Raw genomic sequence first — 18,259 nt, forward strand, 5'->3', positions numbered from 1 at the left:
TCTGTATTCCAATTTGTTCAGCCATTCCCCAATTAGGGATTTTGTGGGAGGGAGAGTCATTGGAAAGTGACAGCAATGTTTAAAAAAAGCATCAATAAAAACATTTTCTTTCAAATTCTGTGAAGATGAAAATATATCAAAAGTCACAAAGCACAGAGAAAGGCTTATTTTTTTTAAGTACATAAGAGAGAGTCCATCTCAGTTTCTCATAGGGGAAGTGACATTTCCTTACATTCTATCATGTGCATAAAAATAGACAACAAGCCTTATCAGACCGAAGCAAAACTCAGAACTTAATGAGCATAAGTTCATTCCTCTCTACACTCTCAAAAAAAAAAAAAAACCGAGGGAAAGAATTTTGTTCATTTTGCATTAGTCATAAAGAGGAGTCATCCATGAATGAGGGGGCCCTGGGGATGCTGGTTCTTTGTCATCCACTCAGGGTGTTCCCTTTCCCCTCGTCATTTTGGGCATCCTGCTTCTAGCGATAGCTCTGAAGGCTCCAAGGAGCCTCCGTGGAGAAACAGCCATGAAAAGATCCAAATTGGGCTGAGTGAATTATTCTGATGAAAAACACCCAGTTAACATGGGCAAACGAGCCAGGCTATTTATCTAATGGGGATTTATGGACTTCATTATGAAGAACATTGATTAACTATAGCTTCCCTCCCGCGGTGGGAGGGGGGTGGATAATTTACACATAGAATTGATGACACAGGTGGGAAATCCTCCAGTCATTTTTGTTCATGTTCTTGTTTAGCTAATCTCCTGTTATAAAGTTCATTCTCCAGCATCCTTGACCCGGGCTGATGATGTTTTTGGGTGATGTTTTGATAATTGTATGGCAATATAATTGGCTTTCTTTGCAATTTTATGCATTTTTATACATTTAAATCCATTTTGAGTAGGTTCCACCAGACTGGCTAAGGGGGTCACAACAGAAGAGGAAGGAGTCCTGGTCCAGCCCCAAGATATTGGAGTCCTTGCACTTGCAGGGTCAGTGGCAGCACTGAAGCAAGCTCCCTGCCCTCCTCCTGCCATCCAGTGTGGATTGTTAGCCCTTTGCTTTACTGAAGTTTAAAAGAAATGAGTCAGAACACCTGAATCAAAAGGGTCAAGTAAGTTGGGAGCAGCTACCGCCCACCCGCCGTTTTGTCGCGTCCCACGCACTGTCCATAGGAATACTCGAGCAAGCGATCGGAGTGGAAACCTTCCCTTTCTGCCCTGGCAGGCAGCTGGTTTATCCTCCTTAGTCTGGGCAGAAACACAAAATGTTAATCTGCACCGCTTTGAATCAATCTGAATGGTGAAGTCATCATGGCACTTAATGACATCTGTGTGGGATGGACTGGAGCTGTTCTTGGTCTCTGTCCCGCAGCAGCAAGAGAGAGAAGGAAAGTTGCGGGAGGGCTTAAGTGCCCCACATCTGGGGCTCTGCTCAGAGGAAAAAGCATCCTGGTTTCTGTCCAGGGAGGTAAGCCGCGTGATTTCCATTAGGATTAATGGAACGAAGCACAGGGGCTAGAAAGAGTAAAGGGATGCGATGGCCCTACAATAGTTGAGAATTTAATCATTCGTTTTCCCTAAAACGAAGGAGCTTGTTTCACTGCCTCCCATTTACAAGGAATTGAATGAACATTACAGCAAGATTATGCTTGGCTCCCAAGATTTGGAAGCCTTTCTTGATGCACACCACTGTCAGTTGGTACCCTGCTCCTTCAGCCCCCACGTGTGTCTTGTACATACCTCTACACCTGGCCAATATTGCATAGACCTCTTTATCTGCTTCTGTATTACATGTACCTCAGCACCTGTTCTATATTGCATAGGCCTCTTCTCTGTCTCTGTATTACATGTACCTCTGCACCAGTTCTATATCTCATAGACCTCTTATCTGTCTCTGTATTACATGTACCTCTGCACCTGTTCTATATCGCATAGTCCTCTATCTGCCTCTGTATTACATGTACCTCTGCACCTGTTCTATATCGCATAGGCCTCTTATCTGTCTCTGTATTACATGTACCTCTGCACCGTTCTATATTGCATAGACCTCTTATCTGTTTCTGTATTACATGTACCTCTGCACCTGTTCTATATCGCATAGTCCTCTATCTGTCTCTGTATTACATGTACCTCTGCACTTGTTCTATATCGCATAGACCTCTTTCTCTGTCTCTGTATTACATGTACCTCTGCACACTCTGCACTGTTCTATATGCATAGCCTCTTTCTGCTCTGTATTACATGTACCTCTGCACCTGTTCTATATTGCATAGGCCTCTTTCTCTGTCTCTGTATTACATGTACCTCTGCACCTGTTCTATATTGCATAGGCCTCTTCTCTGTCTCTGTATTACATGTACCTCTGCACTTGTTCTATATAGCATAGACCTCTTTCTCTGTCTCTGTATTCCATGTACCTCTGCACTTGTTCTATATCGCATAGACCTCTTTATCTGCCTCTGTATTATATGTATCTCTGCACCTGTTCTATATTGCATAGACCTCTTTGTCTGCCTCTGTATTACATGTACCTCTGCACCTGTTCTATATTGCATAGGCCTCTTTCTCTGTCTCTGTATTACATGTACCTCTGCACCTGTTCTATATTGCATAGGCCTCTTCTCTGTCTGTATTACATGTACCTCTGCACCTGTTCTATATAGCATAGACCTTTTATCTGTCTCTGTATTACATGCACCTCTGCACCTGTTCTATATCGCATAGACCTCTTTCTCTGTCTCTGTATTACATGTACCTCAGCACCTGTTCTATATCGCATAGACCTCTTTATCTGTCTGTATTACATGTACCTCTGCACCTGTTCTATATCGTATAGACCTCTATCTGTCTGTATTACATGTATCTCTGTATCTGTCCTATGTTGCATAGACCTCTTTTTATGTTTTTCGGTTTTTTATTTTTATAGATTTTTATTTACAAGATATATACATAGGTAATTTTTTTTAGCATTGACAGTTTGCATAGACCTCTTTCTCTGTCTCTGTATTCCATGTATCTCTATACCTGCCCTATGTTGCATAGACCTCTTTTTTTATTATAGCTTTTTATTTACAAGATACATGCATAGGTAATTTTTTAGCATTGCCAGTTTGCATAGGCCTCTTTATCTGTCTCTGTATTCCATGTATCTCTACACCTGCCCTATGCTGTTTCCTTCACTACAATGAAAGCTCTTTGAGAACAGGAATTATTTTATACTTGCTACGTGAGTCCCCAGCCCAGGGAACTTAATAAGCACTTGTTGATTGATTTCTTGATATTTTTAAAGGCTCTGTGATTTCCTGGTTGTGGGTCACCCCTCAGCCATCGGTAAACGCTCTTCCCTTTCTTAGGAGGCATCTTTGTGAATTGCGAGAGCTGGAAAAAATCCACTCCCTGACAGCCAACCTTTTACTGAAGAGTCTGGTAAGTAGGTCAGTTCTTTGAGGAGGGACCTTGACAGGTTCACAACGAGGCTTGTCTGGCTTGGTAGGATCTGCTGGAATAGTTTCCGAGCAGCCAGGAACACTCCTCGTGGGGTAATGAAACACCAAGGTGGGCTTTACTCGGGGGTTCTTGGACATCTGTCTGTCTAGCATCCACCTGTGCTTTGTACAGTTTCTTTTTCACATGCAAGATTTTACATATGTATATGTATGTGTATACATATGTATTATATATTATGTATATATATATATATGTATAGCTCACATAAATTTGTCCACATCTATGGGAAGAGACAGCATGATGGAGCTGTTATTTTGCAGGTGTGGGGAACTCCCAGATGAGAAAATGCCATGACAAGGCAGGCAGTTTGTCATTTTTCAGAGATAGCTGGACTTTAAGAGATTAGGTGATTTGCCCTGTCAGAAGCAAGGTCTCTCTGCCCACTGCACCCACTGCACCATACTGTCTGTTCAGATATAGCTATACATATAAAATATGTCTGTAAGTCTATAAATAAATATATACATAAGCTTATAAATCTATATATGTATGAAATATAAACCTACTCAAAATATAAATAACCCATCAGATGGAGAAACACAGAGGTAGATATTACGCTTGTATTTTGACGGAGCTGTGGACCTGTGGCCTCATCGTTATGGATTCAGGACCTGCCTTTGGGTGTGGCAGCCCCTGGGTGCCTTTGCATCCTGCAGCTCTAGCATTATTTTTCCTCAGAGATGGTGGTGTTCCACGAGTTTCAAACTTACAGCCGCATTGGAAGAACAGGATGTAAAATAGGCTTTGTTGGTAGGTAGGATGCAAACTGATACCCCAGAAAGTCAGTCAGTAGGCAGCAAGTTTAGTGCTTCCCGTGTTCCAAATGGTGGGAATAGAAAGAAAGGGAAAAAATGGTGATTCCCTGCCCTTGAAATATCGGAATTCCAATGAGGGAGACAACCTGTAGGTAACCGTCCCCACTGGGTATATACAGAGTAAGAGGGAGGGAGAGAACCCACAGGGAAAGATTAACAGGAGAGGGAGAGGCTGGCTTGGAAAAGCCTCTTGTGGAAGGTGGGTTCCAGCTGACTCTTGAAAGAAATCGGGGAAGTCAGGAGGCGGAGGTGAGGAGGCCGAGTGGTCATGGGCAACAGCTGGTGAAGAGCCAGGGCATTACAGCCTCCCGTGTGGGGCTGCCGGGAGGGCACAGACCCTCCTCCCCTTTAAGCCGAGCCCTCTCACGGTCTGTCTGCGGAGCTGGTGTTGGGGTTTATCTCCCGAGCCGAGCCAAGTCTCCGGTTGGCCGTCGGGTGTACCTCTGGGTGCTGGACCCCAGGAGGAGGTCGGCAGCTTTCTAAGCCCTGAGCGGGAGCCCCTGCTCCGCGGATTTCTCCAGCCCCTGAGAGAGAGCCCTTCCATTCGGGCCTTGCCCTTGGGCCTTCCATGCAAGAGGCCGGTGCCCTTAGTGGGCAGATAACCAGACGGTTCCTGGAGCTCAGTTCTCTCCACACTTGCACCAAATGTGAAGATCGCAGGATCTTGCCGGGTGGATGAGAGACTTCTTGTGGGAGAGGACCTGCCTCGAGGACTGCCTTTTGCCGTTGTGGCTGATGAACGGTAGGTACAAATCATGGCTGCAGAGCTGTCCCATTGCTTCCTTTTGTACATGAGGAAACTGAGTCCAAGAGCTGGAGAAGGTCTGGGGCAGGGTTTGAATTTGTACCGTCCCATCCAGCCCAGACAAGGGTCTGCTCAAAGCAGCAACTTCATCGGAGGGGGGGGGTCTCTTAAAGGGACCAGCAAGTGGCCCTGAAGGTGCTTTCCTTCCCCAGGAATGAGCCTGAGTGCGGGCAGAGTCCGCAGCCGCAGGCAGAGTCCGCTTGAAGACGTTTCCTGATTGGTTAGAAGGGGAAGGAGAGAGTGAAGCCCTGGTTTAAGGGCAGGGAGGAAAGCTGAGATCCTGGACAAAGGGAGTAGAGAATAGAGTTCCTTCCATCTCATCTCCCCTGAGAAGCCCTGAACAAGTAGCTGGAGAGTGTTGAATGGCCGGGAGGGCACAGACAAAGGTGTTCTAGACAAGAGCAGACAAGGATGGGATCGTCCAAGCGAGGGGTGTGTGTGTGTCCGTGCTTGGAGAGGGGGGCCCCGGGGCCATTCAGGGAATGGCAGAGGCAAAGGTAGAGACCAAAGGGAGGCTGAAGGCTGGTCTGCCTCAGAATGGAAGTGGGATGAAGAGGGGCCCTGGGAGCTGGAAGGAGGCCAGCACCCAGCTCACCCAACCCCTGACTCTAAGGCTGGAGAGACTGAGGCAGAGAGAAGGCCCCGGTTGTGGAGCGGTGGAGCCGTGTTCTGAATCCAGGCCCCCCCCCTCCCTCTTGGCGGAACAGTTGCTTTTCCAGTTTGGGGCCCAGGGCAGTTCTCTGGCATTTTCCGAGTCTGTTTGGGGAGAACAAGCTGGGAGGCCGGGCCGGGGGCAGGCGTGACCCACGGTGGGGACATGCTCTGTAGGGACGGCACGGGTAACTGGGCAAAGGCCTGAAGGGGGGAGATCGCATTGGGAAACTTTGAGGAGACCCATGGTCAAGAGGGGAAAACCTTGCAGGAAGTGGGATTGGGAAGGAAGCCTGGAGCTCCTTATTCCTTATTATGCTCCCTTATTCCTCCTCCTGGGGTTGGCCCAAGCAACTTCTGCCTTTGCTCTTCTGTGACAAAGGGCGGAAGGGAGGGAACTTTAAACTGCGGAGAGCTTGACTGCGGGGAGCTCTGCCTGGGCAAGAAACCCCAGCTGGCGGCCTGCAGAGGTCCCCTCGGGCCTCCTCCGGGGCCAGATAGTGCCCAGCAGCTGCTTTTCTGGGGAACACCGGTCTCGCCACCTCCGGGGGCAGGAGGAAGGTCTTTGCCCCAGCCCTGGAAGCTCTGCAAAGCCACTGATCTCCTGCTTGCTCTCACAGCTTCTGGGCGTGTGATGATTTCCATTTTATAAAGGAGAAAAGTGAGGAAATGGAGGTGAAGGTCACAGCTGGCGAGGCTCTGAGGTGGGTTCCAATTTGGGTCCGCCTCCAGGGCCAGCCTGTCCTCCGCCAGGATGCCCTAACACGGGGGTTTGATAGCACACACATGCACATGCACACAGGTACAACACACACGCACATAGATATAACACACACATGCACCTGCACACACAGATATTACACACATGTGCACACGCACACATAGAGTTGTGTCATATACACATACACATCTACATCACACACAGTGTGCACATACATCACACATGCACATGAACAGAAACCACACAACAATGTATACGTAGCACACGGTGCATGTGCACACACACACCACACACATGATGCAGGCACAACACACATACATGTACAACATGCACACAACAGACACACATACCCACAATACAACACATAACACATACATGCATTATATATAATATAATAGACACAATACACATATGTATATAATATACACAGAATACACATATGTATATGTAACAAACATGCACACATGTATATAACACACATAGATGTATACACACAATAAATACACACATGCATGTATAGATATAACATAATATGGAATAGATACATAATACACACATATGTGCATGTAATAACCACAAACGCACATGTATATAATATACAATGCAACACAATATAACACACAACACATGTATGTGTAATAATACACAGTGTATATGACATGCACACACATATATGTATAAGCACATGTATATAATATACATATACACATGTATGTATGACCCACACATTCCTACACATGCAAAGGAGAGCTCTAACTCTGTATCATTCCTTGTTCTCCCCCGGGGAAAGGCAAACCCAGATTGCACCCCTTGTTAAAGAAAGCCAGCGGATCCCTCCTGATCTTCTCTCCTCCGGGGCGGCCATCCAAGTCCCTTCAGCGGTCATCACGTGGCGTGGATTCTAGGGGCTTCCTCTTCCACACGTTCCCTCTATATCATGTATGTCCTCATGTTTTCACACGTTATCTTCTGCCACTAGAAGGGAAGCTCCTTGAAGGCAGGGACTACTTTCTGCACCTTTCTTGGCTTATCCCTGGCTTAGTACAGGAAGACCCGAGTTCAAACCCTGCCTTAGACATCAATTTAATTGTAACCATTCAGCCTCAGTTTTCTCTTCTGAGAAATGGGGATAAGTGATGGCAACTATCTCCTCAGATTGTTGTGAGAATCCAGAGTAACATTTAAAGGGCTTTGCAAACTTAAAGTGTTATGTCAATATTAGGATTACTAATATTATTAGCTTGGTGCCTCTACAGAATAAACATTTAATAAACCTTAGGTTTGTTTAATGTGAGTTTCTTTTGCAATCTTCTGCATCTTATTCAGAGAAGGGGCTCTCGGCCCGCCCAGCGGCCTCTGAGAATCCTTGCCCTGAAGCTCCTTTGTGACCCTGCTCTGGTGGTTGTCCAGCATTGTCTTGCTCTTCCTAAACGGGGATGTCTGCTTTGCATTAATCATTATATATCCCATAACTGTTAAGATCACCCAACTTAGGCCATCATCTAAGAAGAAGAGAGATAGAGAGAGACACACACACACACACAGAGAAGGGAGGGAAGGAGGGAGGTGGGTTTGATACGAGGTCTTTAAGGGAGGCATTCTGATCCATTTAACACCCCACCCCCACATTGGGGCTGACGACCCAAGAGGAGCTTGTGCCAGGGCCAGCCCCGGCTCCTGGGCTGTAGTCGCCCCGCCCGCTGCCCTCGGAAAGGCCATCTACCATCTGGCCACCTCTGGCACGCCTGCTGGAGATGCGACCAAGTGGCTACTAGCTGGAACGTGACACAGGAAGGCTGCTCTTTCTCTAATACTCATAATTAAAATGCTAATTTTGTGAGGCCCCAAACAAAAGTTTTCTGGGAGGCCGCCTCTGTGTAACTAAGCTCCAAGAACTGGACCAAAACAAGCCTCCCGAGCCCAGCTTATCTATGCGGAGGGAAGGGGCTTTACTCCTCCCAAGTGCTGTGGAGGAGGGCGAACTGGCAGCGAGGGTCCCTCCGAGGGAAAGAGGCTCCAGTTTGGCAGCAGCACCGCAGAGGACGACGACGAGGAGGAGGAGCGGGAGCAGGAGAGGAACAAATTTGGGAGACCCAGGGGAGAGGAGGCTTCAGTCCTGCTCCCTCAGTTCTGCTGTAACCTCCCCAAGACAGTTTTCTCATCCCCAAACATCACTCTTCTTGGACCCGGCTCAGGGCTTGAACATGTGTTTATATACCATCTCCTCCCTGCTGGTGCCGGGGCAAAGATAAAAGCTAGCAGCTCTTGCCCTCAGTGAGCTTACGTTGTACAGAGGAAGGAGAGGGCAGCATGTCCTCAGGGAAGTAAATACAACACACAAATCCTTCTGTGTTTGGGGCCCACCGCTGGGAACCGAGGGGATGAACAAGGGCATTGTAGGAGAGGGGGCGACCCCTGCTCCTTAGGGGACTGTGGGTTCTGTGCAAGGGAGTGGAGAAGGGGACAGAGCATTTCGAGCGCGAGCAAAGGCAACCTGCACGGGAGGGACTGTCACACTCAAGGAAACGCAAGGAGGTCCCTTTGACGGGATCTTAAGGTGTCTGCATAGGAGATGCACCAGATCATTCTGAAGGGAGACTTTGGAGTCAGATGGAGAATGGCCGGACACGGCCTCGAGAGGATGCTGGGATGCGAGAACGATGCAAAGTGCCGTGTAATCATGCTTACTGTCGGTGCTAAATCTAGGATGAATGAATGAATACATCGTTTGCTGAAGAGGTAAGAGAAATGATTTCTCCATCTCTCTTCCCCTCGACAGTGGGGTCTACTGGAAAGAGAGCAGGATGTGGAGTCCTGGGATCTGGGTTTAAATTGGTTAGGTGACCAATCCTCCTCTGGAAAGGATGATGGATCAAGGAGGAGCTAGACAACCTTAGATACCTTCTTGATACAAAAAATCAACCCTTGAATTTTATAAGTGCTGGGAGCAGAGCTCCATGAGAAGTCTGAGAGAAGTTCAGGTGTGACTTTTAATTAACTGCTGAGGAAACACTGCATTTATTATGTTGATAAGAACAATGAGAACCCATCTATACCCATATCTAAGTAACCTTAAGATAATTTAGAAAGCCCTGAATCAACATCAAATCATTTAATCCCAAACAAGCCACAAGGATTTGTGAGATGTTTAGTATGTGCTCCAACCTGGTGATAGCGTACTCTACTTGCATATGTGGAAAGAAGCGCTCGTGAACAGATGCTTGGGGTCCCACACTGACAATCTGGGGTGCCTGCTCTCTTCTGACTTGGAGTCCAGACTCTTTCTGCCTCCCTGAGTGATTGCTATGACTAGTTGGTAAAGTCCTCTAGCCAATTTCAGAAGAGCATCTAAGGAGGGGTGAATGGGATGCTGCCACAGGACACAAACTGGGGGGCACAAAATTAAATGTGTTCAGATGCATGCAGTCCTTCAGTATGGAACCCAGCATAAAAGCCAGCTCCTCCTCCCCCTGGATCTGGCTCTGGATTTTCTCCTTCTTGCATCAGGGATATAAAAGTGATTAGAGAGGATTTTTCAAAATCATGACTTTGGCCGCGGGCCATCTTGTTTTGGTGACAAAGGAGATTGGAGCAGACGGTGGGATGAGATCAGCACATATCCATCCGGGCTGCCAGGAAAACCATTCTGAGAGCCTGCTCTGCTGAAGGGACGACCACGCCATCACCTTCCTGGACAATGGAAGACAGAGGAAGACAGGAGGCTGCACCAGCAACTGTCTAGGATGGAAAACGAAAACTGGCTGCTCTCTGTCACTCTCTGCCCCGATCTCCGCAGCTACCCTCCGCATGGGCCACTCCACATCCTCCAAGCTCAGGCACCCCGTGACCTTGGCCCCCCAAAGTGCCTGAAAGGCTGGCGGGGCCCCTTGCATGCTTCCATTCTGTCTCACCATGTCCCCTTCTCCTTCAGCAAACTCCCCATTTCTTTGCTTTGTACTTCTATTCCCAGCTTGTGCCTGGCACATTGCAGATGCCAATTAATAACCAACCGGGCTTTATTGAGCATCATACTTGGGGTCAAATGTGTTCCTCCCCTTTATTTTACTCTGAGCGTCATCTCTTGTAACAAGAAAAAAGAAAGCGCATGAGAGAAAAATAAAGCATTTGAGCAAACCCAACTGACATGCCCGGTCTGAGGGAATATGGGATGTTCCAGAGCCGCCGTCGCCCACATCTGGGAGAAGCTTGATCACGGCACTCAGTGCTCTCTTCCTTTTCTCTTTTCCAAATTTCCATCTGCATAGGCACAATCTTGGTCCTAATCATGAATGGGTCCCGCTTCTTTCATGCATCTCTGCCTTGGTCCCCTTCGCCATTTCCCAAGTCCGGCTGCACAAGAGGGCATTTGCTTTGTGTTTGGTTCTTTGCTTCTGCTGCTGATTTGGTCACCCCCTACTCAGTAAGCTCCACTGGCTCTTTGTTGTCTCCAAGAAGAAACGTAAAACCTCTCTTTGAGCTTCAAAGCCCTTCCTCCCCTGCCCTTTCCTCCCTCTCCAGTCCCCTCCAAATACTCTACAGCCCAGCAGATCTTCAGCTGCTCCAAGAACACGATGCTCCTTCTCTGGCATCCCCTGGGCCTGGAATACTCTCTCTTCTCTGCTCTGCTTCTGGCCGCTATGGCTTCCCTTAAGTCCCAACTAAAATTCTGCCTCTTCCAGGAAGCCTCTCCCAGCCTCCATTAATTCTAGTGCCTCTCTCTGTTAATTATTTCCTACTTTGCTCTCCATATGTACACACACACACACACATATATATTTATTTGCTTGTTGTCTCCCATTTGCCGGAGAGTTCCTTGTATCCCAGCCTCCCTTGGTATCCCAGCATCACCCACCATGCTTCTTGCATTGCTTCTGATAAATTAACCATTTGGTTTTTCACTCTTTGATTCAGGGTCTTGCTAGAACCATGGGCAGAGCATGCTTAAAGACCCACCTCTTGAGAATGATAGTTTCTGCAGTCAAAGCTCAACCTGGGTCCCGGGGATGGGGACAGGGTAGGGAATGGAGGGTGACAGAGACCCAACAAGCCATAGTACAATAACACCAGTGAAAGTGTCTGACCAATGAGACAGACAGTCTGCTTTGTTAGATCAGAGCTGGCAGGCCGTCCTTGAACCCAAATGGATGCCATTAGGGTCTCTGTATCTCTAATCGGAGCATGCACCTTTCGAGCTCCACTGGTGAAGTATTAAGGACTCCAGCAGAAAAGATCCCCCCCAAATCCCAAACATTTAGTTCCATGGGCTTCAGGACGGTTTCTGCTGTTGTTTAGTAAATATTTCATCGAGAACATTAGCTGTGGAATTTGATGCTTAAGTAATGTAGATAATTAAATGCAAATAATTAAAAATTAATATAGTTTGAAAAGTTAAGCATAATTAAGCATGCAGTATATCAGCAATAAAGCAGGCCCACTCATCTTGAGGCTCAGCCAACTCCCTTCCAGGTCATGCTAAATTGCCACATAGGCTGACCCAGAATGAATTTGTTTCTAAGCCCTTCTCGCCTTAAAATCCTGTCCTTTGGGCCCTTATGGGACAAACCATTGGTAGTGAATGTGCATGGGTGGAAAACAGCTGAAATTCAGATTCCATCTAATGCACCCCTTGAAGGATCCATTGAGGGATCCGGGTCATACTTTGGTAAATGTATTGCTGGAAATAACATGCCCTGTCTGAAGGTGCAAAAGAGGGAACGCAGCTCATTACCAGGACTAGGAAGGCTAATGAGTTGACCATGTCCACCTTGGCTCCAGGATGGGCTCCTCACTGTTCCCCTATGAAGCAATTTCTTTTCCACAAATGTACCTTTGAAGAAGCCGAACCCCATGCTTGCTGTCTCTCCAGAGATCAGCCTTCCAGACTCATAATCATACTTCTAGAGCTAGAAGTGATCCCAGACACCATTTAGCTCATCTGCTCATTTTCTAGATGAGGAAATTAAGAGACTTGTTCAAGGTTGCACAGGTATTAAGTAGCTGATGGGAGAGGCAATGAGGGAAGATGGAGAAGAAATTGCATCAGCAGGGCTGAGGTCAAATCTGCAGGGTGCTTCATTGCCGCTCTCAATCCACGTTCGATGGATTCTGGTTCCTGGCTCTCAAGTAGGATGTAGTAGCCTCAACCATGGATCAAACAAAATCTGCTCCCCCCATTCTCCCACCAGATGATAATAATGACTGAATTTGTGCCTCCTTTTTAAGTTTGGAAAGCATTTCACAAAGACCTATCACATAAGCCATGATGGTCATCTTGGAGACAAAGCAACCAAGATCATCTACATGGAACACAGATGAACACCCAAACTGCCAGTTGTATTCTTTGGGTGAAGATTTTGTGCATTAAAGTGGTATTTTTTCCAATGGGAGATCCCACTTGTGAAATGGAAGAAATAATTCAGATTTCTGTCCCTCAATTTGTCCTTTTCCTCATCCCAGCAGGCAATATAAGCATAAACACACCGAATATATAATTAGGTAGTTACTCATTGGGAATTATAGTTATATAGTCAGCTACCATGGAATGCCCTTGGGGGAAGGAGTTATTTTGTTATTTATAAATAAAATTGTAAACAATCAATAAACTCGTTCACAAAGTCATGGAAATATCTTTGTCATGAAAAAATTCATTATAATGTTCTTAGATAGCACATATTTCTATATTTGCCTATGCACTTATTTATTGATTTCAAGTTGATTTTAACTTGATAGAGGACATACACATATTCTTAAGTACGGCCGGCTTTGGTAGGTATATGTGATTTTATCCATGGGAAAAACCTGATACAGAACCTTCCTACTCCCCTCCCTTGCAAATCAGGAGCTTTTTACATGCATCTATCTATGTACATATAGGATAGACTAAATCACTTTGCATCAGCCAGGACTAGAGAGCATTGATTCCATCCAACACCTGAGCAGGAATTCATGACAATAAGTATTCATTTGCAGACTTCTAGAACTAGGGAACTCATTAAATTATAGGGTAGCCCATTCCACGTTGCTGACCAGTTCTGATTGTTAGGAAATTTCTCCCATTGGTTCAAACCAACTATTTCTAACTTCCTTCCAGCACTCCTAGTTCTCTGCTCTGAGTGAAGTCTAATCATAATCTTCATAATAATTCACCAAATATTTCATTAGTCATTGTGTCAGCCCAAGACCATGCTTTATTTCCCTTTTTCTTGAAGCAAGTCTTGGTAGCGTATGGACCTGTTGCCATTTACCATTCAGATCGACTGCTTTGAATGCTCACCTGCTCATCAATGTTTGTCCTAAACTTTGATGAGCAGAATTGAAAACCACACCATGGATGATGTACAGCTGGCACAGACTACAGCCAGGTTCCAGATGTGTGTTCATGTGACTTTATACGTATATATACACATATATATTTATATAATACATGTTTGTGAATGTATATGTATATTCTATATCACCCCTCCCACATACACATATAGGCTGTCAAAACTCTACCTCAAGATTGTGATAGACTAAATCACTGAAATGTTTTGTTTTTACATTGCAGACAGTTCCAGATTCCCTCTTTTTGGTGAGAAGTCTCTTTAACATCAAAACAATTGAACGAAACTAACAAAACATGTGATAGTGTTGTCATTGGAGGAATGGAGATTCCTGTAGTGCCTAACCTCTCTATTTAAAATTATTTTAAGTGAAGAAATATTCATTCTCTTTCCCTCCCATCTCTCTTCCCCCATTGAAAAAGGAAGAAAACCTCCCCCCCCCCACCATAAATGCTTTGTAAAAATGCATGGTCAAGCAAAACTATCCCCTCATTGACTTTATATAAAATATAAATATGTCTCATTTTGCATACTAAATCCACCACTGCCTTAGGAGATAGAACACCAGTCCTTTATAATGCTGGATCATCATTGTATTAATCATAATTCTTAGGGATTTCAACGATTTTTGTTTTTTTTTAATATTGTTATTGTATGAATAGGACAATTTATACCCAAAAAGATCAAAGAAATAGGATGAGGTCCAATGTACAAAAATATTAACAGCAGCATTTCCCTCCCCGCTGTGGTGTAAAAAAAACTTGATAACTCAAGGGATGCGCATCAGTCAAGGAACAGATGAATGAGCTGTGATCTGTGAATGTGCTAGTGCACGAGTGAGCTGTAAACAATGAGGAAACATGATTTCAAAGAGACAAGGAAGGACTTGAGTGAACTGATGCAGAATGACATCAGCAGAACCAGAGAAGGTTTTATATTATAACACTGGTTTTATATGAATGGTCAAGTTGAAAAATTTTAATAAACTTATGAATAATGAAATTAGCAGAACTAAGAGATTACCTCATACACCAATAACAAGCCTGACAAGTCATTGCCTTTTGAATGCTGCCCAACAGCAAATGAAGTGGCCAGTCTGGATATAGGAGAGAGCCTGAGCCAGGTGTTTCAAGGACTCTCCCAATGAATGCTGTTTACTATTTTATTTTCTCAGTAGAAAGGTTACTTGTGGCAACAAAATCCCATCCATGGCCCATCCAGGAAGGAATGGCTAAGACAATTGTGTGAATGTGACATAATATTGCTGAATACAAGAAACCCTAACTAACCCTTACTCTAAAATGACCTTGATGACTACTGAGAAGCATGGGAAGGTTTAGTTGAACTGATGCAAAGTGAAGTGAGTTAGAGGCAGAAAAACCAAGAGATCCACACAGTTCAACTACGTGTGTAACCATGAGAATGTAAATGGAAGAACAACTCAGTGAATTTGAGAAGGAAGCTTGGGGTAACTGATGAGCCAGTTTAGTCTGAAGCATTGAGGAGAAGGTGGCGACCTCTTCCCATCGTGCTCTTTTATTCCTAGAATTTTCTAGGGCCCATTTCTTCTACTTGTTGGATAACCAGTTCAGGATCCCAGTCATTGCTTACTCTGTCCCATTCTTGAGTCTCCCTGCTATACTGTGCATCACCTGCCCTGTCTATTCTCTCCTTTCACTTTTAGGAATACCATTAAATCGGCACTACCATTACTCCTGGGCAGCATATTTCTATCTCTCTACTTCCCTGTGTCACCTTCTTATTCTTGGAGACTGTGACTCTCTTGATACAGTCCAAGGTCATAGCAAACTCCCCCCCACCCCACCCCACCACACACCATGCCTTTTGGCTTACATTAGTCTTGAGGACCACTAAAACCTCTTCTATTTTTCCTACCCTCTGTGCACCCCTGTAAAAGGCAGGAACTCTGTATGATTGTTTTGATCCTATATCAAGGGGCTAACTCAGTGGAACTGATAAGACAATGTAGAATTGACAGAGCGTGCAACACAAAAACCAATGCATTTGAAAACACAAGACCACAGGGTCTATGGCTTCATCCAAAGCAGCCTGGGGTGGCCACACACAGATCCCCAGGGGACTCACTGAGGTGCCAACTTCTTCCAAGCTGATGCCAAAGCACTCACACCAACTTTTTAGCATTTAACTAGCCCTGAGCCCAATTAATCGTCACAACTGGCTGTCACTGTGTCTTTTCCACAAAAGTGGTGTGCAAGATGGAATCAAATGCCCCATTAACCTACGGAAAAACCATTTCTCTGGAATTCTCCTGACCTTCCATTATAACCTTATCAAAGGAAACCAAGCCAGACTGATTTGACCTGTAAACCTCTGTGATCATCACTTCCCTTTCTAGTTGTTCAGACAGCAGCCCTGTAATATGTTTTAGGAGTTTGCCAAGGAGCAAAGTCAAGTCAAGTGAAGTCAATACATAATAGCCAATGAGATTAATGTATCGCAACCTTAAGGGATATCAGAAATCAGATAGTCTTCTGCTCTGACTTTACAGCTCAGGAAACTGAGACCCACTAGCATAGAAGCAACTTGGTGAAGACCATGTGGGTCTCCGAGACAAGAGTCAAACTCGGGTCTCGTGTTTCCAAACGCATTGGTTTTTCTGTTGCACAATCTGTCCCCTGACAATGATAATAGAGCTGTGTAATATCCAAGTTTGAAGTCTATAGAACTGTCTTTAAGAAAATTAAAAAACCAACCAAGGATTTCAAATCCTAAGAACATGCTAATGACATTTCAATTTCACCACATTAGTCATTTCCCTCCAACTTTAGAAACGCGCTAATCTGGCAACATTGTCTCTTTAGGTCCCCGGCTCTTAAGCTACAAGGGACATGAGAGACACTCCATGGATATTGTATCCAGCAGCGATTTGTACTTAAATAATAACTGTTTAATAGATCCCACTGTTTTATGGGTCTTTAGTAGGATGTTTGCAAATGAACATTGCACATGGGATGATAAAAGGGAAAGAAGCTGTAACTTGGCTTTCTGCAGAGACATTCGATTAGTATCCTTCTGAAAACAAAACAAGAGCATCCATTTTGATTTCATGGGTGCCCCCAAATCAAGTTCCCTAGAAAAGGTACAGATAGTCCTAGAAACAAACCAGTCACAGGCTGGGGCACACAGGGATGCCGAGGTGTGCTGGTACATGCCCCGAACCGTTGTGCAAAGTAATTCACATTGAGTTGGTGATTCTCCAAGGGCAGATTCCACTTGTGTGCCAGCCTAAATCGGAAGGAGACGGAGATGATTTGACCCAACTGGTGCGCCTGCTGAGGTCGCCTTCTTTAATGTAAGAAAAGCCAAGGAGTAGATTTCCTCTTACTCTTGCTTCCATATTCCTCACTCTCTTGATTGTCAAAGGGCTCTCAAAATCACAATCTGAGACCTCAAGGAGACAGGAGCAAAAAGGAGATTTTGCAGCCAGGGCAGTGGTGAAATGGGAGATGAATCTGGGGTCAAGGGTCCTGGAGAGACAGGTCTGGGGGTAGGGGAGAACTCCCAAAGGTGTCCAAATCTACTTTTGGAATAGCAAGGGTAATAACAAAACTTTTTTTTTCCTGAGGTAATTGGAGTTAAGTGACTTGCCCGGGGTTATACAGGCAGGGTAAGAACAAAACTCACAATTGCTGTTCAGTCATATCTGATTTTTTGTGATCCCATTTGAGGGTTTTTTTTTGGGAAGGATATTGGAGCAGTTTGCCATTTTTTTCTCTGTCTCATTTTATAGTGTAGGAAACTGAAACAAACAAAGTTAAGTGATTTACCCAGGGGCAGTTAGCTGGGTCAGAATTTGAATTCAGGCCTTCCTGTCTCAGAGTCCCTGTTGTAAATACTGTCTTCTGGCAGTTCTCAAGATAAGCCATAATTGAGCACATGAGTTCTCACTCTTACTCTTTGACATTAACAATGTTGGGAAATAGAGAGGGAAGAGCTACTCCTGTAGGGTAGGGGGTTCAGAAGACCTGGATTTAAATCCCAGGCACTTCTGAACTGTATGATTCTGGGCAAAGCCTTTGATCCTTGGCCTCATTTTGTTCATCTGTAAAATGGGGTTGATATGAGCACTTATATGAGCATTTATGTCCCAGGGCTAGGATGAGAACTGAACTTAAATAACTCAAGATGTCCCAAAAGTCTTAGTGTCATCTTAATTTATAGCTTCAAACTCCTTGCCCTTCCCCTCTTCTTCACTTGTTAAGCTTTTAATTTGAAGTGGCATTAAGGATTTTAGCATTGTAAAGCATTTTGTAACTCCTAAAGCAACAGTTAATCATGGGCTGATCCTGCCTTTATGGACGGAGGGAGCCCTCCAGCCCTCCAGCCTCTTGGCAGCTCACAGCGTTGGAGCCTTGATGTAGGCACTAAGAGTGTAAGTGACTTGTCCAAG

At 45.1% G+C, this 18,259-nt stretch overlaps 1 protein-coding gene and 1 long non-coding RNA gene across 3 annotated transcripts in view; one reads left to right on the forward strand and one right to left on the reverse strand.

The window, feature by feature from the left end:
- The window catches only part of ST6GALNAC5 (ST6 N-acetylgalactosaminide alpha-2,6-sialyltransferase 5), a 209,696-nt gene that overhangs the window by 106,454 nt on the left and 84,983 nt on the right, over positions 1 to 18,259 (reverse strand). The window lies entirely within an intron of this gene.
- The window catches only part of LOC116423720, a 34,745-nt gene continuing 19,850 nt past the window's right edge, over positions 3,365 to 18,259 (forward strand). Inside the window, exon 1 of one of the 2 annotated variants that reach the window (XR_004234223.1) lies at positions 3,365 to 3,432. This is a non-coding gene — a long non-coding RNA (uncharacterized LOC116423720). Of the gene's footprint in view, positions 3,433 to 4,514; positions 5,071 to 18,259 lie in introns of those variants that run through there. The other variant, XR_004234222.1, reaches the window with a different exon arrangement.

The sequence above is a fragment of the Sarcophilus harrisii genome, chromosome 4 (genome assembly GCF_902635505.1).
Source record: "Sarcophilus harrisii chromosome 4, mSarHar1.11, whole genome shotgun sequence".
Taxonomy (NCBI): domain Eukaryota; kingdom Metazoa; phylum Chordata; class Mammalia; order Dasyuromorphia; family Dasyuridae; genus Sarcophilus; species Sarcophilus harrisii.